The following is a 26406-nucleotide window of genomic DNA, read 5'->3' as shown; positions in this document are numbered from 1 at the left end:
GGAGCTCCAGAACTAAAATTCTTAGTGTGTTATTTGAAGAACATTTTCAGAAAGATCCATTTCTGGTTACGTCAGAGAAAATGGGATATGCTGCTGGCTTGTATTTGTATTTTACCTTATTGCAATTTATCATTTTTACCTTGAAAGCTATCATTCTGTCCAGCGATGTAGAAAACAACATCAAAGATCAAGCTCTCTTGTTGCAGTTCTAATTACGATTCCTGTGCTGGCTAAAAGAGAACAAATGAACAACGTGACCAGGACTGACTTACAGCACAAGGCTGGGTGCGTCTATCTCGGTTTATAAAAGCGATTCGGATTAACTGGAGAAATCAACAACATATGCTTCACGCCTTGCAGTATATACAGCTTTGATTTATAATGATTTTTCAGACAGAAACCCGAGCGTGATAAACGATGGCCGGGAAATATGAAAGGCCATAATGAGGGATTTCCATTTACGGCATGAAGATGACAGCCTTTGAAGCGTCTTCAGTCCAAAGCACATAACAAGGAAATGATGCAAGACTGAAAGCAATCCAATATGAAGAAAAACACCCGTTTTTTTTAAATCCCGGAGAATAAAGATACACGCAGACGAAAACAAATAAACTAATGGTTTTGTTGATGGTGGACCTTCGTGCTGTGATGACCAGATAGGTCTTGCGGTTAATAAAAGGCAGATCTAAATGGGTCGTTCTAATGGGCACTTTAAACAAAGGCGACACACCCAATGTTAATGAAATAGCAAATAGAAAGAGAATTTCAGTATGTCTGTGTCAGACAGTGTTCACAATTGCACCAACAAAGCTGGTTTGGTGCAATTAGAGTTGAAAAGTTGATCACAAAAGACAAAGTCAAAGTCAGCTTTATTGTCAATTCAACCACATGTGTGAGACGTATAGAGAATCGAAATTAAGTTACTCTCAGACCTTAGGTGCCAAACATATAATGTTAAAACAAAAAGTTTTAAGAAAGAATTTACAATAAATACAATTATACATAAAATATAATATTATTTTTAATAATAATATTATATTATTTAATAATAATATTATACTAAATATATACATAAAAAGTAGTCTAAAGAATAAAAAAGAAAGAATAAAAATGTGTAAACAATACAATACAATGACACTATGGGCATATGGCAATGAGTGCAAACCAGAGTTGTGAAGATATAGAAAAGTATTTAGTGGAAAAAGGCTAGTTAACATGAGAATTATAATAAAGTGACAGTGTCATGATATATAGGGAGGTAGTCCAATGTTGCATAAAGTGACCCGTGCAGATGTAAGTGTGTATGTGTGTGTGTTTTCATATGTGTCAGAGTCCAAAGTGGTGGCAGGGCTGGGAGAGAGTTCAGCTTCCTGACAGCCTCATGGATGAAGCGGTCTTTCAATCTGTTGGTCCTTTTTTGATCAAAATTCATAAAATGAAGATAAGCAGTGTTGATGAATGCAAACGAGCAGTGATGATGTTTGACGACCGATGGTGATTTGCTATACAGTTACAGTCAATTGTGAACACCTAGAAACCAAAAGAGTTCAAAGACTCGAGTCAACTACTGGTTTTTCGTGAGAATTAAGTTTGAGTAACTTTGTTCAGGAGTCATGCACTGTAAACAATGAAGGGCTCCACACAATACATTCATGTTGTCCCAACACAAACCGATTAAAGGCCGGCTTACTCCTTAAAGGGTCACGAAACACCAAAACACATTTTTTGAGCTTTTGACAGTCGTATATGTGTCCCACACTGCTAAAAACACTATTAGGACACCTATATTTCACTAAAAAGTGTAAATTGGTTGTTTTTGCGTTATTTCAAGCAAATTCGTACTTCCTGTTTGAAACGAATTTTTGAAGCTGCGTCACGGTCATGACATAATAGCGTGTATTCCAGCGTGCAGACTGGGCGTCTGTGCCTGAGTGAGTCTTATTACGTCTTACAGTGTGATACAATAATGCATGAGTAAGGCTTGGTTCAAACCAATCAGCGCGCTCTATTGTGCAACTTCATTAATATTCATTTGTGTCACCGTGTTTACACCACAAAGACGCCACGTTGTGTTGGCAAAACAAGCGTGAAGTGTTGCTTTTATAGTTTGCTACAGTTAAGTTTCGTTTTCATTTTCTCTCTGTGAGAGCTCAGTCTCACGCGTGGATTAACAGTGTACGCGACGCTCGACAACAATAACTTACGTGTCTAAGGAGGATTATTGTTTACCTGAGAGCTGTTCTCATCTGCAAAAGCTGAAATCTGGATTTGCTTGTAGTATTCTCTCCATAAAGACGCGGCTCTAGTTGCTGGTGATTGTCCTGTCTCTACAGATTTGGTAAGTGAGCGACCAGTGCTCTTTGTTTATTCAGTTTGCTCGTATCGAATTAAGTTAACTATAGCACTGAGTGCAGAAATGTTAGCACCGCATTTAGTGACCGGAATAACACACGCGGCTTTCTGACACTACCTGCCGTGTGCATCTAAGTTTCCGGGAAATGCAGAGTTTTTTTTTTCTTTCATTCGCCGTGCGGTATCAAACATTGCATGAAAAATACACGCTTAGAGCAGTTCCTCGAATCAAATACCTCGTTTGTCGCGAGGGGCATGAATGAATTCCCTGAATGAAAGAGCCAAACTGCAGTTAAAGTCCAACATTTATTAATTCAGCAAATAATTCGACTACAGATGTCCATGTAGGTTAAACACTATCGCTTTCTCCTGTCTGTGTGGGTGTGTATTTTGACTCTGAAACTCGCGCGTGCACAAATAGACACTCCCACACCATCCCACTTTAGTTCCTCCGACACTCCCCCCTAAACAGAGCTGGACACGCCCACTTTTCTGACTTTTTCGAAAGTAGAGGTGTGAAAACACCCTGCTGAAACGAGGGGGTTTCATGGCCCTTTAACAATAGTAGCATGTCAGACTCCACGAACATGGCTCCCATGGTAAGATCTCAGCTCACACGAAAGAAAATGCCTTCGGAGTTTGATGTCATCCACCTGTGACACTTTCACTAACCCGCGTTCTGAAATGATTTCTCACAGCATATGTATACAAACTGTAGAGACAAATTTGCACACAGCACACCTCAATAATAAAACCGGAAAATTTTGACATTGCCCTGTGGTCATTTGAATTGTCGCATGGATTGCATCATGACATTCGGAGCTTCTTTTGGTTCTTGGATTCTTTGGTGTCTGAAATCTTATGACACTGCCAGAACTTCATAGGAGGATTATTCTGATCACAATGGGCACAAAGCAGCTGACAGTGAACATGTCAAAACAAAGTTCAAAGATCATCGATTTTAGCCTAGGATTTCAGCAATCTTTTAGGATTTCTTAAATTAGTCTCAGATGACAAAATTGTGGCTGATATCTCACAGCGTGAGAAGGGCTTAAGTTAACTTAACAAATGTACATTAAGTTTAAACATATAACAAATAAAATTGCAGTATGTAAGTTTGACACCCAGTGGTTGAACTAGGTATTGCATTTCTGGATCAAAACACACGCCAGCGCAAGTTGTCAGATTGAGGACCAACAGAAGTGTGCCTGACAATCGAGACTAAATGCTGATTGAAGGCTGATATAAAAGTTGTTCTAAATAAAAGCAACGGCACGCGATAGAAGGAATATTTTATATAATAAAATAAGTTTTTCTCCTAACCAATACCTGGAAATTATATTTTAGAAATGGCATCTATTTTTTGCAGCCAAACAGCAGAAAATGATCAGCTCAGGTAAACATCATGTGCTTTATTCACTGTTAAATGCTAATAATGTGAGTTTGAATAACATTTTACATGACATTTATTGTCATACTACTGAAAGCAGCAGCAGATAGTTCACCTCAGGGGTCAGTTCTTCGTACGTGGATTACTCAGTTAGCTGGATTTGGATATTGACGATTTGACACGATCCAGGATCGTTTCGTTCTTCAAAGCTGATCCGAGAGTTGTTGTCATGGCAACAGATCTGCTAGGTCAAACCTGATCGGGAGCAGGTTCAAATCATATAAACAGGATTAGATCGGCTCAGTTCAAGCAAAGATAATACAGAAAGTATGTACCGAGTTCTGATATTTTCTTACAGTAAAAGTTATATACACTTGGGAAAATAGTAGTTTTTAACTATATATTTAAAGTTATAGTCATTAATAAAATAAATAAAGTTTTACATATTAATAAAACGTATTATCTGCACCCTCGAAATGAAAGTACAAAGACTGCCACCTGGTGGTGCAAAGAGAAAACTTATTGATATGAACTTTTTAGATCGCTTTAGTACAAATTGTGTATAATAGAAATGCACAATATGTGACTTTTTTTTAAAAGCAATAATACATTTATGCAGTCATAAACATGTGTTGACAGTTAATATGCCAGTGATTTGATGCTTCACAAAAGTTGCAGACGCCTTTACCAATATCAAAATGCTTTTGAAAACAACCAGTTATTCTTTACACCGATTAAAAAACTGTACTATAATAAAGAAAATCTTTTCTAAATGTAGAACTAAATACACTGATTTGCATTGAAATACATGATGAATACTCTTGTCTTGACAAATGAAAGTGTAAAGCCTGCAGCTCACAACAAATGTGAAGTTACTGCGTGTCTTATTTAACAAGCCGTTTACTGCTAATTTGATGTAATTTTGCTCACATGGATAATTGAATATTAATCAGATGATGTCATTACGCTGCTGTGCCGTCAGCCAATCGTTGCATTGCTGATCATGATTTCGAGGATCGATACATCTGTCCTTAACAACAAACGCAGCGATCTCAGATCAGTTCATCCAGACATTCTAATCTGATTCGCGAACTTGTTTGAAGAACCAAATAAGCGAGAGATCAGTTATCAAGATTAAAAGATTCAGGATCTGCCAAATCATCTTAGATCATTTAAGCGAGGTACGAAGAACGGACCCCAGATCTTGAAAATAAAATAAACCGATTGAAACTGAACTTTAGAACTGTGAAACAGTGCAAGCCAACAGTTAGTGGTTCAGCATTTACATTTAATAATGTTAAAGAGGTTTAATATGCATTAATTAGATTATAAACCTTACCATTTCGTAAATGAGTGCATATTCTGTGCTTCTGAATGGCTGTATTTAAATTTCTGTCGCGTTTCGTCTGGTGCAAACAGCCAAATTGCTTATCACTGCAAATTTCGTCACCTTGTGTGTTGTTAGAGCACAATGTAACCTGCTCTCCTAATGTTTACATTTGTAACATTTACATTATTTGCTAATTAATAACTTTATTTGGAACTCTGCATCTCATTTCATAATCTGCTACTGTCCACCGGAGTTCACATTTCAGTCACGGGCGCATACTTTGAGAGCCTTTCTGAATGAATGAATGGAATACACAGTTTTACAACAAGGCAACCTGAAGTGCTGAAATATAATTGGCTAAAGTGGCATCGGGCGGGTTAGTTATTTCCCCTGTCCTGTATGCATACAAGTAGGGCTGCACGATTCTGGCTAAAATGAGAGTCATGATTTTTATTTTTTTTTAAGATAAAGATCACGATTTTCTCCCGATTCTGTAGATGTAAAATAAAGGTTAATATGAGTAGGTTATTATCAGTGTTATTTCTCAAACATGTTAGATAAACAATAATATTAGACCTAGAGTTGAAGTCAGAATTAATTATTCATAGCCCCCTTGTTTATTTTCCCCCCAATTTCTGGCTTCCTTCTAGTGGTACGCGGAGGAATCAAATATGTAATATGTACATGCTACATATATTTCAAAATCTATCATAAATGATTTATTTATGAATATGGCAGATATTAATATTCAATATATTACATATAACCTATATTACTGCGGTCCAGACAACATTTTCAGGTGTTGATGAATTGGCTACTATATATTAATACTTTAAATTTAAGTACAGCACTTTTCTTTTTATCTTAAGCACATTTTAATTGAAATGTTGACGTTTTTAGTTGTTTTTTTTTTGCTTTTTTTTTTTACAAGTAAGCACAGTACAGTGTTAACGTTCAGACTATTTGTGTTTAAAGTGGTTGACAATAATAAATATTCTTACTAATAGGAATTAATCTGCCATGTTTTTGAACTGTGCATAACTGTAGCTGCTTTACTGGGCTTACTACGCTACTGTATTTCAATACTGCTCATTATGGTGGTACTTGGAGAGACAATTATTTTCTGAGGTGGTACTTAATGGAAAAGTTTGAGGACCACTGTACTAGATATTTTTAAGACACTTCTATACAGCTTAAAGTGACATTTAAAGGCTTAACTGGGTTAATTAGGTTAACTAGGCTTGTTAGGGTAATTAGGCAAGTTATTGTATAATGATGGTTTGTTCTGTAGACTGTCGAAAAAATTGCTTAAAAGGGCTAATAATTTTTTACCTTAAATTTACTAATTTTTTTTTATTAATAACAGATTTTATTCTAGCTGAAATAAAACAAATTAGACTTTATCCAGAAGATTAAATAATATCAGACATACTGTGAAAATTCCCTTGCTCTATTAAACTTTATTTGGGATATATTTAGAAAAAAATGCAAAGGGGGGCTAATAATTCTGACTTCAAGTGTATGTGTAGGTCTACAGTTGTTTAAAATGTTAAATTCTGAATAGACTTGAAACTTGAAAGGTTACTTGTGCGACCACCTTTATGCTTCCCTCCTGAACTTGAAAATATAATTGGCTGAATCATAGAAATGCTGGATTAAGATCAGGTGGGGGGATGAATCGAGATCACAATCTTTTTTCGATTAATTGTGCAACCTTACATACAAGTAGATGTCAATGAAAAAAATAAGTGTACTGACACTACAACTTAATTTGTATGAACTGTAACAACTTAATTCAGTCTGCTAACGCTCACTGGCAGTTAGGTTTAGGGAACACTGTTTTTATTAAATAAATTCTCACTGCACCGACAGACTCACCAACGCAGACAATCCCCAGATTACAGTATGTCACTTCTCAACGTTCAGATGTTCAAAACTGTGAAAAGCTCAGACAGATGTCATCTGATCTAACAAAACCTCATGAAGTGTCTGTTGCCATCTATCAGTGCAGTGTGAACAGGCCTATAGTATATATTTCTGTCATGAGATCAGAATTTTTCAAGTTTGTTGCATAACTAAATACTTTTGGAATATTCAGCTGGACTGCACTTAAAATAATAATTTAAGCTTCCCTAACACTGTTTAAATTAATCAATGTCTAACTGTGACACAGGGGGAAAAAAAAAAAAAAAAAAATCGCCCGCTTGTATTTCATTTTGCTAAATGTTCAAGGAAATGCGGTGCGACAGATCAATCCACTCAGCTGGGTCAGAGGAAAAGTGAATTCACTTCTACAGTAGATCTATTCTTCAATTAGTTCACTAGGTCAATAAGGAGCCGATCATCCTGATTTCATTAGCGTGTGGGTCTATGAGGAAAACGTTTTGAGTAAATAACATACGGCCTCCATTAGCAATCACAACACAGTCTGTTCTCTGATTAAGAAGCGCTGCTGGGGTTTACCTGCCAGCGAGAGAAGCGGCGGTCTTACAATCTGTGTGTGCTGACCTTATTATGAAGATATGAGCAGGCGGCCGTGTGAGCTTTTGCAGCTGGTCAAACAAGAACGGGTAATCGATTGGATAAAAAGCAGGAGCGAACGATTTCTCTGCCAACCTAAAACCATTGAGCTGAATGAAAATGGATTTATCAGAGTTAACAGATTCTGGAAGGGAAAACACATTCCCTGCTGTGCTCGATGTAGACTCGGTCTGCATCTGACAAGGTGGGGGTTTCTAGGACACCGAATATCTCATTGTGTGAGAACGCAAACATCTTTATTCCATAAAGTCCTCTAAAAAGATATGCAGAGCGGAAAATGTCCAGGCTTTCATCTGTGTGTAGAACTGTATAAGAAATGCATGAGGGTCACAATGGTCAAGAGCTTAATTAGAAAGGTTGACTAGTGCTTTAAATTTTTAATTAGCACACATTGAGTCCTAATAAAACAACTGAAGTAAAATGTAATTCAATATAAATGTCGACTTGAGCCTTTGGTGTGTAAGTGTATTATAATGCTCAGCATATGTTAGCTTACAACATGATAATGTGAAATCACACTTCAATTACTACAAGGCATGAACGATATTTATAAAAATATAGCATTGCAATATGTTCTTGTATTGCAATATATATTGCGATATGAAAACAATTTCATTAGATAACTTAATATCAATATTTGGATTAAATTTATAATGTTAGATCAATTGGAATTGGAACATTTTTGCATGTGTTAGGAGCATTTTCATGCATAATCTATAATTACAATCAGGACAAAGTGTTTTATGGTTTTCCTTGTCTAATAACATTTAAGAACAGTAACTAAAAGATAAAAATAAAATTAATTCAATAAAATTAGTTGTTATTAAAGTCACAAATGGTACAAGTTCGTATGCCTGATTGCTTTTAGGGTCCTTATACAATCAAAAAACATGCAAATGATCAATTATAATACAAACTTAACATTGCATATCCTGTGATGTGACTTTTGTCTTACCTTGAAGTGAGAGGTTACTAAGGCCCAATCCCAATTCTACCCCTTAGCCCACCCTCTTTTCCCTACCCCTCATTTTGTGCGTGCACGCCAAGGGGTAGGGGTGACCCAATTCTCTTTCGCTTGAAGACGTAGGGCTAAGGGAAAGGGGTGAATAGCCCTTCGAACGAAGATTTTTCAGGACCACACTTGAAACCAAGGGGAAAGAAAATTTTTCAGAATACACCTTTCACAACGGCAGTATTGCTGAACCCGGAAGTAAGGAGATCCACAAATTTGTATTTTTTGTCATTATTATGAATTTTTACAACAAACAAACACGTTTTAATATATTTGTAACCGCATTAGTGTTTTACCATCATGCTTAAAAAAATAAATTAAAAAAACGCTAAAAAAGAAAACGCTAAATTCCGCGATCTATAATCCCTATTAATAACTCCTGTACAGCAGTCCCACAACATTCTGACACTCGAATACCCTGTCAGTAATGTCTAGTGGCTGTCAATGGGCTTTTTGCAGTGTCTGCTATGATGTTAATGTTGTTTTTAATGTGTTAACCTTGATAAATATGGCCACTGTGTAAATACACAGTAAAGTTACGTTCTTATTGCCACATTAGATCATTATAACATAATATATGTCTTCAGTGATTTCCTGAAGATAAATACCAAAAAAATAACACAACTGGAATAACTACAGCAGTTGCAATCGTCTGATCTCACATGAAGGAAGAGATCACGAGGACATATGATGACGTGTGCAGATGCTGTAGTGCTGTCCCAATTCTTAGGGGTAAATTTTGAAGCCCTTCCCCTTCACACTCATTTGTAAGGGCCAAGGGGAAGGGAAAAGGGTAGGGGTACAAAATAGAATTGGGATTGGGCCTAAGTCGGTATAGGTGACCATAGGTTGAGGTTGACAACCATAATATGTGGAGTCCCACAAGTTTCAATTCTGGCACCTCTCCGGTTCAACCTTCATATGCTCCCACTGAGCCGAATAATGAGAAAGAACCAAATTTCCTTCCACAGCTATGCTGATGACACTTAGATCTACTTGGCCTTACTGCCTAATCACTACAGCCCCATTGACACCCTCTCCCAATGCATTGATGAAATGAACAGCTGGACATGCCAAAACATTTTTCAGTTAAACCAAGAAAAACTGAAGTCATTGTGTTTGGGAACAGAGATGAGGTTTTCAAGGTGAATGCATACCTTGGCTCTAAGGGTTAAACATCAAAAAATAAGGTAAAGAATCTTGGTGTGACTCTGGACTCAAATCTAAGTTTCAATAGTCATGTCAAAGCAGTAGCTAAATCTGCATACTACCGTCTCAAAAACATTGCAAGAATTAGATGCTTTGTTTCCAGTGAGGACTTGGAGAAACATGTTCATGCTTTTATCACCAGCAGGGTGGATTACTGTAAAGGACTCCTTACTAGTCTTCCCAAAAAGACAGTCAGACAGTTGCAGATCATCCAGAACGCTGCGGCCAGGATTCTGACCAAAACCAGAAAATCAGAGCACATCACAGCATGAGGAAACACCCATACTCTCTCGCATTCACACACACTTACTCACTACGGCCAATTTAGTTAATCCAATCTATCTATAGCGCAAACACAGATTGAACATGCAAACAACACAAAGAAACACCAACTGACCCAGCCGGGACTCAAACCAGTAACCTTCTTGCTGTGAGGCAACAGTGCTAACCACAGAGCCATCATGCCACCATCTGCAAAACAACCAACTATTAACAATCAATAAATCAGTAGTGTATTGAGACAAAATTCTGAATATGTAATGTTCAACAAGAGTGATTTATAGGAGTTACTAAAAAGAAATATTATTTAAATAGCTGCTCAACTACATCAATGCTGAAGTGTCTACCATTCACACGATCCTGAAAAAAATAGAAGCATGTAAATTCATTCAGAACTCTTAGAGAATTCAATGTTTACATGTAGTAATCTCATTGTTATGGTAATTAGAACAAGGTGTGAACAGAAACACTAAACCCCCAGCTGTTGCAGGTAAAATTACTGTAGCAATTGTGTTTGAGTCTCCTGTAACAAACAATTGTGCTTTTAAGCTCAAAAACATTTTAAGTATACATCTAAATAGAGCTGAATGATAATAATTAGTGCGATATTTTATTTTTCTCCAATAAATATTATTGTATAAATATAGTTTCACAAGATGGTTTGAATAGCACTTTGACAGTTTTTGTGTAGTCTAACAATATTCAGGAACAGAAATTGCATAATTAAAATGTAAAATCTCCAGCCTTTGTGCTCTGCACAAGACGTTTGGATATGCCCCCATTAAGGCTAGTTTTCACGAAGTTTTTTAATTCTTCACTTTCGCCAGTTGGTGAAGTTTTTTCCTCACCACTGATGCCACTGGCTTGCATGGTGTGGGACCCGTGAAGCTGTGAAACTGACACGGTCTGAATTTACTATAATCGTCTATGTGAAGCTGCTTTGACACAATCTACATTGTAAAAGCACTATAAAAATAAAGATGAATTGAATTGAAACAATGCTTCTCTTTGTTTGGTCTCATTTCCTGTCAAAATATCTCAAATTCCTATGTCAAGTAAAAATGTTGTTTTGTTGTCACCTTCAGAAGAGTTTTTTCCCTTAAAACAAGGTAAATTATAAGTAAAATATTCTAATTTTTGCTTTGAAATGTAGATATTTGGACTACAAGACAAAGATTCTTAATAAGATCAAATAATCAAATAATATAATTTTTTCCAATATAAATATAATTAAATACAATTCATCTTTGTGACACCTCCAAACATTAAAAATTTTGTGCCCAAATGTTTTAAACTCACATGAGATGCACATTCACAGGCATTAAAATCGCATGCAAAGGATACTTTAATTTCATTTAATGAACTTTCACTCTGTTATGCTTAAATTTAGCAGTGATTCTACAAACCACATGTGTTCTCTATCTCCTGGTCAACTATAATTCACACTAGGGCTGCAGGCAATATTTCAAAAATGCTATCTTGATAATTATTTTCCGTATTGAATGATAACGTTAGATATTTCAATATTAGTTGTTAATGCTTCCAGATTTAAAAGAGTATCCATCAAATAGAATAACATTTCTGGCATTTTTAGACCAATATGAAGTAAAAAAGTCGTTAAAATAAAATAAAATGGCATTTACCAGCCCTAATTCAGACTCAACATTGCGGAACTTTTGATGTGACTATTGCAGACGCGCACACTGCAATATTGATGCTAAAATTATATATTGTACAGGCCTACATCTAAACATAGATCTGATGCAAAAGCCCCAAAGAAACATGAAATTAGGGTCGGATGAAATTCACAGGTAAGCATATTAGAAAAATACACATCCATAACCTGTATAAAAAGCACATTAGCATGCAACGCAAAGAAAAATAGGGCCACGGGAAGAAGCACAGGCTGAAAAATGAAAATTTGACAAAGCCCAAAAATCTATAGATTTCCCAGCAAATAATGCCTGCTTTCAAGCGGACTCTTTCATGTCGGAGAGACTACTTGGAACGGTTGATGAAATGAAAGGACAAAAGCAAATACAAGAGAGAGAGAGAGAGAGAGAGAGAACAGGAGAGAGTTGGAGGAAAAAGCACAGCACATTTTCCATTTTCCTCTGCAAGTAAAAAAGCACATGAATTATGGATGCGAGCAAGCCAACAGTGCAAGAATTTGATCCCTGACCAGACAGCTCTTGGCTCCCCGCGGAGCAGCCCGCCACCCTCCCCCCCACAGGCTTTTTCAACACTGCTACCATCCGTTCCTAACTTCCCTCTCGGAAAGAGATCTCGGAGTCTACAGCCTGGGGACAGGACGACGCACTCGTCTAGGAGACTTCAAGACGCTACCTCTGCCTTCTATTGTTAGCATCTTGATTCTAGTTTAAACCGAGCTGACATTTTCACCTGCTGCTTTAAATGTGAACGTTCCCATACTGAAGCTCACGATGGCTCCATCATGAGGGGTTTACATCTGATATAAGAAGACAAAATGGATTAGTCAAAGGAGTTCCCTCATATATTTATGACTCCTGTACAGGATTTACTTTATTTGTTTGTTTATTTATTGCCACATGAGCAACTTGGAGCTATTCCATGACAAATGTAATATAGATAAAAACATATTACATAATAAGAACTTCATAATTTGCAAAGAAAATTATATTAAAATATTTATATTTAAATAATAAATAAAACATTAAAATTTAAGAGCCCTATTACGGGATTTAGAAAATTACTATATACTACATGCAGTGCGTGTAACAGCCCTAAGTGAATGAAAACATCCAGCTGAGGTATAAATCTGAACGTGCACCTTGTTTAAAAATATAGATTTTTAGTTTAAAAAATTTGACTCAGAGTCGTTTAAAAGATTTGTCGTTCGTCCAAATCTTTAGCGTGTTCGCATCGACGTTGACACAAAACATTGCCAATTATGTTCTATGCCAGATCTGGTAAAACGTGAACGTGCCTTTCCCTTTAACCGCTAGCAGAGTGCATATTTGTGTGGGACTGATCATGACTGAAGATGAGTAAACCTTCTGGTGATTAATGCAATAATCTACCCTGCAACGGGGGATTTGTGGACCATTTTTTTAAAGGAAAGATCATAGAAGACAATTGCTGTATGGGACTTTGTCAGAGCTTGACAGGAACTATATCAGTACACAGTTCATGGATCAGTTTCTTCCTTCATTTCACACATGTAAGTATTGCGATTAAAAAGGTTGCCTCCTTGTTTTCTCTAGCTTGCAAAATGTGTATTTAATTGTGTTTTGTTGCTTGTAATTGCTCCACACGGCTTGTTTTGGATCTGGTTAACCATTTATATATTCTCACCCCACATCTAAAACCATGATGGAAATGCAGCGCGTGCTGCTTTATGTATTTAAATGCATTTGTAAGCTCGCGATCCTCTGCCGTTTGTCATTGCTATGGCGATCAAGTTTCAAAATAGGTCAGCTTTTGCCACTGTGTTTCTTAATACTGAATGTGTGTCATGGTTAAGAATAGAGCAATATGCTTGTGTTTAACTTGCGCTGAATGCAGTCGACCCCTAAAACCAAAATTTGACCTTTTCAATGCATAATAGGGGCTCTTTAAAAACATTAGATATGATTTTTCAGCTTGACATATGATTTTAAAAATTTCAATTCTTCCTGTTGAATTCTTGTGGTGTGATATATAGCACCAAAATGTATTACGATTGCCATTTTAAGACAATTTAAACACTATAATAGCATCACAATGCAAGTACACTTTCAAAAAACACAAATACTTTATTCTTAAGAATATTTAATTTAATTATAGTTATTTTAACCATTTAATAATTAGGCATTGGAATCAGAATGTGAAAACAATCCTAAACAAACGTTAACAGAAAAGTCCAAGGTAAAAAGAACAAGAGAAAATGGTAACAGGTCTATTTTCAGTCGTCAGGCACCCACATGAAAATATACTAGAGTAATTTCTAGTAAGTACTATAGTGTTTTTTCAACCATACAGACACTGAGACCTCCAATAGAGATATGGCTGTGGAATCAGCTAAAATATGGCTATAATTGGTTTTATGTATGAGCGATATTTATTGCACCACCAAAAATTATTGAGAAAATGTCCAAATGTTGTGTAATATGCCTACTAGCGATACAGGATCAAACTTTTCTCTGTATAGAAATATAGAATAACAGTCTTTAAAATTTCAGTCTAATAAAACATGTTTTATAATTAGGGATGCTTGACTGTGGTTGTATGTTGGTGGTGCATCATTCTTCAATAAATACAAATGAAATGAGTCAACCTAGAGTGACCATTTCAGCATCTAGTATAAACAGTTTGGTCGTGCCTACTCTCAAAAATACTATTTGAAGGGTGTCTTTCATATATGTTTGTGTTAATCTCTTGCAGTTTATTATTTGAACACTTGTAACAATGGTGCAACATGGTAATACTATTTATAATAAAAAGAAAGAGATAGCTAAACCAAAAGGTGAACATTTACTAAGTATTTACTAAAGATGTGATGTGATCTCGGACAAGATTTCTCGTTGAGGTGAAAAGTTGTCTTGTGAGTTGTGATAGAGAGTGAGGGTGAATTTAGCACTGAATTTGTGTTGCATGTCACTCATTTGCTTGGGCGGGTGTGACATAACTGTTTTTTTCACCGGAGTTCAAAGATTGCTGCGTCTAAAAGCAGAGGCTGCTACAACTGCTGCTACACAAATTAACCAGTTTGTAACTATGCGATGGAAAAGCACTATTAGATATTCTAAAATCACAATCGCTGTAAACACAAATCGAATTGAGACGTGGAGTATTCCAATTTCAGTTGCATCACTGAAATGCAGTACAGACATTGAAACACCGTAACCAAACAATTACGTCATGTAGGACTTTTAGCAGCAATTGCAATGATATTTCATCCTTAAAGAATTATTTAAAATAGTTTAAAATCTTGTCTTGTTCTCGTGAACACAAGATGAGACACGAGATGAGACACGAGATGAGACACGAGATGAGACACGAGATGAGACACGAGATGAGACACGAGATGAGACACGAGATGAGACACGAGATTGGGGAGTAAGCGTCTCGTCACACCCCTAGTATTTACTCACCCTCCTCTACTAATACTCAAATGGGCCATCAAAATAAAGGGGTATCTTTTGGGTTCAACTCATAATGGTTTGAGCCAAGTAAAGGGTGAGTAAATGATGATAGAATTTTCTTTTTTTGGTGAACCATCCCTTTAATGAGCATTACTAAAGGATCCAATTTTAATTGGAAACTACCGTTAGAAAGCATCAGGCAGCTAAATTTACAGTCAAGATCTTCTGGATAATTCTCCCAATTGTTTGTCATTTAACTAAACACATCATGCTGGGACTCAAGTTATCAGGGTATTGGTTCATTTTTTAAGAGTCTTACTGATAATTGGCCCTAAGATCTAGACAGCAGCTTTATTACAAACCAAACCTGGCGGTCTACAACCATTTAAAAGGAAAGTTCTCCCAAAAAATGAACACTGTTTACTCACCCTCAAGTGGTTTCAAATCTCCTTTATGAGTTTCTTTCTTCTGTTGAACACAACAAAAATTTTTAGAAGCTGACAAATTGTAACCATTGACTTCCATAGTAGGAAAAACAAATACTATGGAAGTTACAAGTTACATGAAAAAGAAAGAAAGTCAAACAGACTTGGAAGCAATAGAGGATGAGTCAATTACAGTTTCATTTTTGGTCTAACTATCCCTTTAAGGCTTCTTTCGAATTGAAAGAAACTATCTTCTCTGTCAATATCAGAACTTTTAATCAGACCATAACCTGCCCCAGAACAGGTTAGTCATGGAGCCAACTTCATGGTCACTTAAACCCAGAGTTGGTGCAAAAGAAACTAAAACATACCTGGCTAACCAGCTAAACTGGCTTCATAGGATACATATAATAGAATGCTTTCTTACAATTTCAACAAATTAAACCCTGAAACATAACACAATTATATAGCCAGTGTTCTAAAAAGCTCATTTATCTATGATGCATATACAGACTTGTCTAAATTAATACTGAGTTCAACTGGCTAACAAGCCAAATCCACCAAAATATCTTAATAAACTCAAAGTGAATCACTGCACTGAGAATTCAGTGACTCACCGAGCAACGTTTTATACATACTGGTTAGGCCTGCATCATTCCACAACCACAAACAAAACATCATCATGCCAACCAACACGCTTATAAAACAAACTCTGAAAGGACAATAAAAAAGCATTGCAAACGTCTAAACTATGAAACAGCCAAGAGACAATCAATCATTATAACCATTAACAGACAATGGTTGCATGCGAGTACTACTACACTACTGCAATGAATTGAGCAAGATTCATCTAAACATCTCATTTAGTTCCATTAAATATAGCAAATTATCCATGCTGAAAACAACATCTACCTATTAAGGTATGTTAAAGACACTTTATCAATAGCTGAATTCATGTAGGTCCTAATAATTTGGTATGTAATTAAAATTATAGCCCAGTAGTATCCAAATAAGATACTGTAAGTCATATTTAACCACATCATCATTAAATTCTTTTAAATTTAATTTGGACTGTAAGAGGTTATTTCTAACCTCGTCATGTGAAGTGTGCAGGAAAACATTGAACATATCAGTCCTTACGACTCTCATCCACAGATGCCTTATTTTAGGTGGATTTTTAGTACTCAATAAATATAAGCAGCACAGAACAAAGCTTCATGTGTTCATTGCATTCCATTTAGGATCCAAGATAGATAAATCAAAGAAAAAAAAAAACAGGAGGATGGCTTAGAATGTGATTTTTAACTCAGATCCATATAATCATGCAGTGGGAATACTCTGTTAGAACACTCTTGAATATAAAGACTGAAAAATGTTCATTCAAAAAAAGGACTTATGGATGTTAAATGGAACAAATCAATGCCAATAAGGAACCATCGTTTTCAAGAGTCAAGCTTGTAACTTCTTCAATTGCTTGTCCTCTTCTAAACAATGTTTGAAATGCTGTATTGCCAGCACTTCTTGTGTTATTTTCCTCTTTTGGGCCAATTGCTTGTTGTATTCCTCATTTGTGAGTAAGCCTGGATAAACACGTTGGCAGAATTAATGTAAATACACTATGTTTGGAATAGGAATCAATGAAATATCAGCTACCACATTTTTTTATGTGATTATTATTGGCCCAATAAGAAAAGTATCAGCTTGATTTATTAAATATGATTATTTATCCCATTTTTTTTTTCTGAGGAGATAAAATGTCAGCAGTCTGGGAGATGTTCACTGTTAAAAATTCCAATTTGTAAGTGATTTTGTGGATAGAAAGATCTAAATGTTAAAATAAAACCAGCTGTTCACTGGAATTGTTTGCGTTCAGTTCCAACACAATCTCACGGCAATTCGTAACTTTTTCATTTAGTGGCTAATTCGTATGAATTCGTACGATCTAATTCGTACAATTTAGTACGATTTGCTTATCCCCCAATGACGGTTGGGGTTAGAGGTGGGGTCAGGTGCCACGCCTCCTTTTTAAAATCGTACCATTTCGTACGACTGAACTCTTACGAATTCGTACGAATTAGCCACTAAACTGGCAAAACGTAAAATACTTACGTTTTCTCGTGAGATCAGGCTGTCAGTTCCTAAAACCAAGCTTAAAAGATAACGATATCAAAATTTATATGTATCAACCTACATATTGTTTACTGACTTTTAAATATACAGAGTTATATTCAAGATTGGTTTAATGAAAAGATGTGCTTTTAATAATAATAATAATTCCTTATATTTATATAGCACTTTTCTAGACACTCAGATCACTTTACACAATGGGGGTGATCTCCTCATCCACCACCAGTGTTTACCATCCATCTGGATGATGTGACGGCAGCCATATTGCACCAGACCGCACACCACACCAGCTGATTGGTGGAGAGGAGACAAAGGCTGTTTCTCAATGTGCGTTCTTCAGCGTTCTTGCATCCTCGTGTTCTCATGTAACGTCATCATCAACTGCCAAAGTTCAGTTCCAATACTCAAGATTGCAAGAACGGAGGACGCATGAAACTTCCCAGATGTGTTTTTGATAAAAGACGTATGGATGCAGACTTGAGCACCGAACTCGCTCTCTAGAAGTCCCAAAAGTCTTTGTGACTGGAGGTGGGAAGCAGAGCATTTTATATAGGTTTGTTATTAAAGTTCAGAGATTTGACTTATTTACCCGAGGAGTTTTCCTAAATGAAAAGGTAAATATAAACAATACCATAAAAATCTTAATAAAGGAAAAAACAGATTAAGAGTGTTCATTTGCTGAAATTCATATCAAAATCTGTTTTATTTATATTGTGCAACGTATATTTGTAAGGTCTTTATATTTATATATATATATATATATATATATATATATATATATATATATTTTATATATATATATATATATATATATATATATATATATATATATATATATATATATATATATATATATATATATATATATATATAGTATATATTGTGAAAAGAGGAAAAACAATAAATCGTTGTATGAATGCTGTAATGTTTAAATAATTTTTCATTAAAAACGTGTGGAGGTCATGTGACCATCTCATTTCTCAGAGGATGCGTACTGTGTTCTCGCGGTCTTTCAAGTTCGTTTTTCCGAGGTGACCTAGCAAGACCGGTCTCCACGCAAGTCTGTTCTCTGTGATATTGTAATTGAGAAACAGCCAGAGTGAAGCAGCCAATTATGATATGGGGATGGTTTGGAGGCCATGATGAACAGAGGCCAGTGGGCACATTTGGCCAGGATGCCAGGGTTAAACCCTTTCTCTTTGTTGAAGGACATCTTGGGATTTTTAATTACCACAGAGAGTCGGACTTCGATTATACGTGAGCAGTCCAAATCAATATACTGGGACATTAGGACCCACAAAACATGTAGGTTGAGCCTCACCAACACCACTTCCGGCAGCAACCAAGCTTTCCCTGTGGTCTCCCATCCAGATACTGACCAACCACAGCCATGCTTAGCTTCAGTGGGCAATCATGTGAGAATTGCAGAGAGCTGCTGGTGAAACAAGGATAGTGTGTATTTAAACAAAGCTAATGCGTATCTTGAAAGTCAGGAACCAAATCAAACAATCAAGACTACTGTGCCATAGGCATGGTTTGAATAGTAAGGATTACATTTCATTCACTAAAGCAGGTTTTGATTTATTAACAAAGAAAAAGACATGCTTTGTTGACGCACCTATTCTAACTGTTGAAAAGCCTGTAGAGTCCACCTGACTTCAAATGAACTCTCAACTAGAGCTGTGTAATATATCGTGCCAGCATCAATATCGCGATGTGCGCATAAACAACAGTTGATTTTTTTTTTTTTTTTTTACCAGGAGCCACGGTTGCAAAGGTTAACCATTATAGAGTACAAATGTATCATTTACAAGTGCTTTTAAGGCCTATGATTGTGTGAGGAGTTTGTGTAAAGCATTCAAAACTATAACTAAATGAAGGTTAAATGTATGGAATTATTAATATGATGAGGACTACATGGTGCCATTTTTTATTAGATTATATCATTTCTGTAGCCGAATACAATTAAAACTCCCAAGAAAATGGTAAAGTACTGGTTATTTCATGTGTACTGTATCTACCAATAATGGAAATTTGTATATGAAATTGTATGCAAATCATAATCAAACTGAATAAATGAAATATTTCTAGATAAAGCTATTAAAGTCATCTGGTAAAATGGTATTGATATCGCAATAAATAATGCTGAAAAACAAAATATTGCATTGTCAGATTTTTCCAATATCGTGCAGCCCTAATGTCAACAATCAGTATCAACTGTGCACGGTAGTGCATTACATTAAAAAAAGATAATTGATTTGTGCATGTGAAAAATGAGTTAAAGGTATGACAGATTGGAGGTGCTTGTCAAGAGTAGATAAGGTAGGCCTATTTATACAGTAAGCACGTAATCTGGATTGGCTCCACTTTTATTGAGCACTGATTAAGCTCTTCATGAAGCAAATTACATCCTGGAGAATGAAGCCCACGAGCAACAATGTTTAATTATATCTGACTCATCAAGGACATCAATGAGGCACTCAATGACTGGTATTCTTCTTCAGCTCTCCGACCAGCACTCATTGGGTTCCTCATTCGAACGAGAGGCATTAATAGGTTCGTTTCAAAGGAGGCGGAAGCTCTTTTATTCCTCTCTTCTCCTACTTCAATAGCCGCTGAATGTAATTACCGAGCTGAAGTTGAAATGTCGAAAAAAATACAGGACTTTTATAATTTCGTTCCAAATATGCCATAACTGATTCCACCAGCAATAGTCATTTCTTCCTTCATTGCATTCTTTTGTGTCTTTTCACTCTAGATTTATTCGTTTTAACGTGGAACCACCAACATCTTATCAGAAGTGCATTAAAACCGGCCTAATTTTTATTCGTCTCATAATTAATGTTGTAAAAATCACACATATGGGTGTGCTTGAACGCACATTCAGTGAAACTATCTTGCCGTGAGCCTCACAAGCAAGAAAACAGATGCTTTCCTAATCACACAGTCTACTTATTCCCTTAAAACAGAGAGATTTAATGAGCTTCTCAAAAATCCAATCTTGAAATATGTCGTTTAGCTGATAGTCTTATGTTAGGATGACAGCAAACTTCATCAGAACATCTCCCTTTTGGATCGGCTCTCTAAAAGACATTTTTTGATGTGCAAATCAGAGGCGAGACAAAACAAAACACGTCAGGAGGAAACTTCCCACACACACCTTGGCGGAATATCATAGACTGCGTGCTGACAATACCCCAAATGCCAACAGCAAAACTATTACAAGTCATGTTTTAGCACAAAGACACTGTACACCGGTTTGTTGGGGCTTTGGATCAAATGCAACAAAAGATCCTTTATAATAGGGATAGAACAATAACTGGTTACAACAGTATTTTATCAGTTCATATATCAGTACAGCTCGCCAATAGCATTTGTTGAAACCCTAAAGTGTAGAATTATTTCAGGATAATTGCAAGGTGATTTAAATAACATACTCATTCTTAAAAATGAAATGTGCATCTTAAAGGGATAGTTCACCCAAAAATTTTAATTCTGCCATGATTTACTCACCTTTTATTTGTTCCAAACCATTTTTCATATTTTATGTTGAAGACAGAATAAGAGATTTCGAAGAATGTTGGAAACCTGTAAACACTGACATTCATAGTATTTGTTTTTCCTACTATGAAAGGCAATTTGATTTTTTGTTCAACAGAAAAAAAAACAATGGCTGACTTTAAATTTTTGGGTGAGCTATTCCTTCAGTAATTAGTTCAATTTAAATTGTTAATTTAACACCAATTAATAAATAAATAAGCAAACTTCTGCATCCTATAACAGGGATTAGCCTATTAAAACCTATTATTTATCATTTTTAATTCCAAGGTGATTTAAATAACATACTCATTCTTAAAAATGAAATGTTCATCTTAAAGGCATAGTTCACCCAAAAATTTTAATTTTGCCATCATTTACTAAGCCTTTACTTGTTCCAAACCATTTTTAAAATATTTTATATCAAAGACAGAATAAGACATTTTAAAGAATGTTGGAAACCTGTAACCACTGACATTTTTGTTTTTCCTACTATGGAAAGCATGTTTGCAACATTCTACAAAGTATCTTATTTTTTGTTTAACAGAAAAAAACAATTATTGGCTGATTTTTAATTTTGGGGGAAGCTATTGTTTCAGTTATTAGTTCAATTTAAATTGTATGAACTTCTGCATCCCAAAACAGTGATTAGCCTATTAAAACTTATTATTTATCATTTATAATATCTATTTTTGAGATATATTCTGATGATATATACACACATTATCACAGAGATTAAATCGACATCTAAAAACAACAGTTTTTTATGGTAACGGCCATCTTACTTCAAATATTAGGTTATAAAATCTTAACAAAACCTCTTTCCAATGACATTTAAACATGTTGTCTCTCCCCACATAGTGTACTACTGGCCATTTAAAGTGAGGGTCTCAAGACTATAGACTACAGCTAAACATCACAACTTTGCAAACAAATAGCACTAATTTGTCTTGAATCTATAAATGCCCCTTCATGCAGATTGAGGTGAAGTTGGTTTTATATTCACACAATCGGATTATCTCCTTAATAACATAATTTCAGAACTCTAAATAGATAAATCATATCAGCAGTCAATGTTTATGTTTATCAGTGCACAACATTGTTCAATCAAATAAATAGTGCTAATGTTGTTTTGAAGACATATTTACATGTGATTTAAGTCTGAATATTCAAAATACCATGGTAAACATGTCACAAAGTTACTGAACGAATGTGCAAATATAAAACCAACTTTACCTCAATTTCATATTGTACATACCCAGCTGATGAAAAGAGTCACACAATTTCAATTTAATTTAAATCAATTTAAATTGTAAAAGTCCCATTATTAAATAAATTAGCAAACATCTGCATCCTAAAACAGTGATTAGCCTAATCAAACGTATTATTTATCATTTATAATACATAATATCTATTTTTGAGTCAATAAACACACACATTACAGAGATTAAATAGACACCTAAAAGAACGTTTATTGGTATTTTTTGGGTAACAACCAATTTACTTCAAATATTGGGTTATAAAATCTCAACAAAACCTACAAACTGATCAAACCTCTTTCCAGTGACATTTAAACATGCTGACAGGTCTCTCCCCACATAGTGTACTACTGGCCATATAGAAAGCGATGGTCTCAGTAGACTACAGCTGAACATCACAACTTTGCAAACAAATAGCACTGATTTGTCTTTAATCTACAAACGCCCCTACCCAGCTGATGAAACGAGTCATGCAACACTCATTCTTATATTTGCTAAACCTTAAGGCGAGATGAGCCGTTCCTGCATCTATCGGACTGCCACATTGCAAGTGAAGTCAACGCCAAACCAGCGTGTGTGTGTGTTTCCAGTGAAAGCAAACAGCCCTACACTTCACGCATGCAACACAGCGCTCGGGAAGCATCGCCTTACCGTTTTAAATGGTTGCTTTCGGTGCCGGTTTCTAGAATCCGAATGAAAAGAACGCCGCGGAAAGAACTTTGATGCTTCGTAAACGCATCTCGCACTGCCTCTCCGCCATCTTCATCTCCAGCCCGCGCCGACTGAGAGAGCGAGACTCGAGAGCTGCTGAACTGGCGGCCGCGCGGGGAGGGTTTTTCACAAAACAGCTGAAGTTCAGCCTGAGCTCCTCCATCCATGCACTACACCCCTGTCATCTTACCATACCGACTACACACCAAACAAACGATTTTTTTATTTTTATTTTTTATTTTTGCTGCTTGTTCGAACTACTTATTTAAAATGAGCCAAATCAACAAAGTTCTTGAGTTTTTTGGGGGGGGGGAAACAACTTAATTGTTTTATGTTTAATCCACTTTAATTTGTAAAAAGAATTAAGTTAACTTAATCGATTTCTGTTGTCACAGTTAAAAAAAAGGACTTCTCAAATGACTGCTTGTTCAAACTACTAATTTAAAATGAGTTGAAACAACACAGTTATTACATTTTTTTGGGGACAACTTTTTTTTTGTAATATTCAATCAACTTTTTTTTTTGAAAAAAAAAAAATTAAGTTAACTTAAGTAATTTGTGTTGGTATGAAGGAATTGTGTGGGATCCAGTATTTTTTACAGGTTATTTTGTGAATGAGAATGGCATAAGGCATTTTTTAAACTTAAGATTCGGACACATTTTAATTAATTTATTCATCAATTTTATTTTAAATAGATGAATAAATAATTCATAAAAAATTAAATAAATTCCTATTCTAAATAAGAAAATAAATGTGACGGCATTGTGGTACTGAATAGAAAATAGACTACAGTATATTTACATTTACATTTAGTCATTTAGCAGACGCTTTTATCCAAAGCGACTTACAAATGAGGACAAGGAAGCAATTTACACAACTAAGAGCAACAATGAATAAGTGCTATAGGCAAGTTTCAGGTCTGTAAAGTCTAAGAAGGGAAGTATTAGTGTATTAGTATTTTTTTATTTTTTTTTTTTTGGGTACAGTTAGTGTGATATTCAGAGAGGCAATTGCAGATTAGGAAGTATATCCAAAATAAGCTAGGATTACACGAAAAAAGCCATTAGTTGACTTAACTTTAAAGTGATTTTAAAAGTGAGTAAACCCAGTTGTTGCCTTAAAATGAAGTACCAAATAAACAGAGTGAATAATTAATAATTGCTCAGAAATGAAAATGTACTCACTCTCGCTCGTGTGGTTATGAATTTCTTTTTTCTGTTGAACACAATAAAGACATTTTGAAGTAAGCTGTATAGCTGTATCCACAACCATAGTCTGAAAAACAATAGTTTTCAGCTCTTTTCAAAATATGCTTTGTGCTCAACAGAAGATATTCCTTTAACAGTTCCTGGTTACAGGTCCACTCACCATTTTAATTTACTACTATACTTGTTTCAAGATAGATAGATAGATAGATAGATAGATAGATAGATAGATAGATAGATAGATAGATAGATAGATAGATAGATAGATAGATAGATAGATAGATAGATAGATAGATAGATAGATAGATAGATAGATAGATAGATAGATAGATAGATAGATAGATAGATAGATAGTTCTAAAGCAGGTCAGAATGAGAGGTAGGTTTTGTTGAAATTGTATTATTATAATCATCATTACTGTCTTTGCTGTGTTGATATGATTTTTGTTTTAATTTATGCTTAAATATGACCAAAAAAAAAATCTATTTTAGCACATTTGTTGCTTTAACAAAACAGACCAAAAATATTGATGACTCATAATGCACTAGATACGTTTTTGTCCAATCAGATGCTGTCTACAATGAGCAGACAATTCACGTTTCCAACACGAGACCTAAAGCAAGCAGTGCAAGCCAGGGCCAGTCACGTTTCCTCAGTCACTTCTTGGGCCTGATTGGGTTAAAGCGGGGTTTCCTCAGGGCCAGCGGTCGCCCCTTTTTTTTGGCCCACCGAATACCTTGGGCCAAAGTGAGCCATCTGAGGCTTCGGGGCGGAGTGTAAGCAAAGGTGGAGTTTGCCCAAGTCTGGTAAAGATGGTGTGCCACCATTACACTAGTTTTCAGATCGCACATGAGTAATTTACATGCGCCAAAAAATAAATAAATAAGGGAAAGAAAAAACATATGCCAAACACGGTCAGTTAAGATATTCATAAAACACCATGTAGGCTAGAGGTCTTTTTTTTTGCTGATTCACCGGGTTATTTATTGCTTTGTGGCTAGAAATTTTTATTTTATGATTGTATTTATTTTGTGACTTAAATTTGTATTTTCTTAAAAAAAATGTAAATGTAATAAAAAATTAAAATGTATTATAATAATGGGGCATCACGGTGGCTCAGTGGTTAGCACCGACCCAGACCCAGCCCTCACTGACAAATGTCCAGAATTTGTCCCATACATGAGCTCGTTTGTCCGATTTTGACTGCTATGCCATCATAAATAGTGAAAAAAACCCGTCAAAAAAAGGTTCTAAGACCACGTGGAATTCTCTGTCGGTTGTCGCTTCAGTGTGGCTTATCAGTCACACTAATCAGCTAATCAGTTTTGGCCATTGCTAACAAATGTTTTTCATGAGTCTAATAAACAGCTGTGCAAGAAAACATACAATCTGACGTAAGAGAAGTTATCTTTCGCTACTGTATTGTTTTTAAATAGAGAAAATTCTATATCTTGGAACAAAAAAAAAAAAGACCAATGAAAAGGTATGAAGCACCAAAAGCGACAAATATTAAAATGACTTTAAATACTATTTTGGCTATTGTTATTATCCACGAGCTGTCAAATGTACTTTTTTGGTTATGATGACAATCCAACAATCTGCTTTAGCTAAAATAGGGCTTAAAATGTCACTAAAATGCGGTATTTAAATCTCATAATTAAATAGTAGCCTAAATGAGGCCTATAACCACAAAAAGATCCACTTTTTGAGAAAAAAAAAGAACCACCCTTTTCACCAGTCTGGCTACAGGCCTGTAGGTGAAGAGAATATACCAAACTAGCCGTGGTGTATGTGTGTGAATAAGTTGTGTATGGTTGTGTATGTGTACGGATGTTTCCTAGTACTGGGTTGCAGCTGGAAGGGGATCCGCTGTGTAAAACATACACTGGAAAAGTTGCCGATTCATTCCACTGTGGCGAGCCC

At 35.6% G+C, this 26406-nt stretch overlaps 1 protein-coding gene across 3 annotated transcripts in view; it reads right to left on the bottom strand.

The window, feature by feature from the left end:
* The window catches only part of ndst2b (N-deacetylase/N-sulfotransferase (heparan glucosaminyl) 2b), a 149900-nt gene extending 126525 nt beyond the window's left edge, over window positions 1–23375 (bottom strand). For all 3 annotated transcript variants that reach the window (XM_073918680.1, XM_021480391.3, XM_073918679.1), the window contains exon 1: window positions 23218–23375. The gene's annotated coding sequence lies outside the window, so the exon portion shown is untranslated. The remainder of the gene's footprint in view (window positions 1–23217) is intronic.
* Window positions 23376–26406: the final 3031 nt, after the last annotated feature.

Source organism: Danio rerio, chromosome 12 (genome assembly GCF_049306965.1).
Source record: "Danio rerio strain Tuebingen ecotype United States chromosome 12, GRCz12tu, whole genome shotgun sequence".
NCBI lineage: Eukaryota > Metazoa > Chordata > Actinopteri > Cypriniformes > Danionidae > Danio > Danio rerio.
The sequence above is the reverse complement of the archived record's forward strand: the minus strand, read 5'-3'. Positions and strand labels throughout refer to the sequence as shown.